This window comes from Aplysia californica, unplaced genomic scaffold (assembly GCF_000002075.1).
Source record: "Aplysia californica isolate F4 #8 unplaced genomic scaffold, AplCal3.0 scaffold00220, whole genome shotgun sequence".
NCBI classification, from domain to species: Eukaryota; Metazoa; Mollusca; class Gastropoda; order Aplysiida; family Aplysiidae; genus Aplysia; species Aplysia californica.
Genome location: NW_004797490.1, coordinates 285688 through 287851, shown reverse-complemented (window position 1 = coordinate 287851; position 2164 = coordinate 285688).

Here is a 2164-nt window from a genome sequence, read left to right as displayed (position 1 = left end):
AGAGGGGGGGGGTTAATGAGGATAACACGGAGCGTGAAAATGTTTTCCTGTTCATTGATAACTTCTACCTCAGGACATCGTTGCACGTAAATATCATCCCATGGGTGGGTGGCGGGCGCACTAATTTTATTTGCTCCTCCTTTCCTGTCAAACGTCTATCGATCTTATATCTCTCCTCTTTCCTTTCGTTGTATGTTAATCTCTAGTAACACCTCTCATCTTCGGCGCTTACAGGCTGATTAAAAAACCCAAAAAACTAAACAACTTTTTTTTCTGAATGTCTCGCTGAAAATTTGTACTAGAATGTTATACCAGTGATTTGGAACAGATACAATTCATCTAAAAGGAATTCGTTCGAACAAAAATTTAATGAAGAAAAAAACTTGTTTTCGAAAACAGAAATGGCTGTTATAAACACCACCTATACACGCAAAATGCACCATTTTAAAAGATTTTGTTTGTGGACTTATCATATCCTGGGGATTTGCCAAGGAACCAAATGCCATAGAGGAAATGTTCACGCTTTTCAATACGATGGAAGAATCATGAACACATAGCTATCCTCTGATCCATGTCAGCTTAGCAAACAGGAAAATGATTCAGTCGTAGATGAAGATCTGCCTTGAGAATGCGGACCGATGAGGTGTAGGAAGGTCCTGGCTGCAGACATTGTCTACGGACAGACGTCTCATGGGGCTCATCTACTGAAGTGAATGCTGCACCCTGGTGACGTCTCATGGGGCTCATCTACTGAATGCTGCACCCTGGTGACGTTGAAAGGGGTGTGAACGGTACTGTGTGTGTTTGACCTGAAATTTGGGGAATTTTTTGTTCTGATTCTCTACAGGTCCTAACAGAAGGACCATTTTCACCCTTGACATCAAATGAGGTCTTAAGGACACTTTAACATTATTTCCGTGCCTTGTGCGAAACTTACGAAATGAGTTGGTGGTGAGGAAATGTTCAATACAAAAAGCTCTCTGCTCTTTACTAATCTTAACCATGATCTCAACGGGTAACGGAAACTTGAGAAAAACTATCTGCAAACGTTTGTTGGTCTGTTAGACAACTTTAGTTTGCAATATGGCGCAATCGTTGGGACTTTTAGTGGTAGGACCGTAGACCTAATGTGAACTAGTGCGTCATGATACACAAATGGGGACATAGCTGAGAATGGGTTGTTGTTTTACGCGCTATGTAGAGCAAAACTAGATCTATTCTGTGGATTTATCTAAAAATGAATATCAGACAAACTCCTTTTGACTCCAAAATGTTGTGTACGAATTTGAAACTCAAAACGTCAATGTGGAGGAAAATATTTACCGAAAAAAAGTTGTTTAGTTGTTGTTTTTTTAATCACCCTGTAGATCTTTATGATCTGTCTGTGTTGCAAGTTCTGAAAAATTCTTAATAAAGCTAAAAAAATAAATTTAAAAAAACCCTTAAAAAATGAATTCATAGATCTAGATCTATCATTTTCTTTCCAGTCCTGGAAATATTTTTCCCTGTCTTTCTCTTCACTTCTCTCACCTTAACATCAGCATATCGGAAATAAGTAACCCGTTCTTTTGTCCTTCTTTTGTCCTTCATTCTCTTAAATTGTCTTGGCTCCTCTCTCATGGAGTAAAAGTTATGGCATACGGTAATAGCATTAGTTATAAAAAAGGAAACATTGGCATCATGGAAATATAACAGTGTGTGGGGACGGATTATTGCGTAGATGGGACCAGGCTGGCGACAGAACAGCTCAGCATACAGTCGAGTGTCCACAAACTGTTCAAATGTCCTACACCCAGATAACTACTTTCTTCTAGAAAGACAGAAAAAAACCCACCGTTTTATTCCTTTACTCATTTCACCTACGTTATATAATTTACATATTTCTTTGCTTTTTTTTCAACATTTAGAATTTGAATTGTGACCAAATGTTCATCGAGTCCATGCAGCCGATACCATAGTTAAAGAAATGTAGGAATGTTTTTTTCTCCCAAAGTTTGATTTAGAACTTGTGAACAGCTTGTTGACAAAATATTGGATAGAGCCATCATCGAAGTTTGGACAGATTCAAAAACATATACAAATGTCATACATTTCAATAAAAAGATCATCGAAGACGTTCAGAATTAAAGCAGTATTTGACATGCGTCAATAATAATAATAGTAA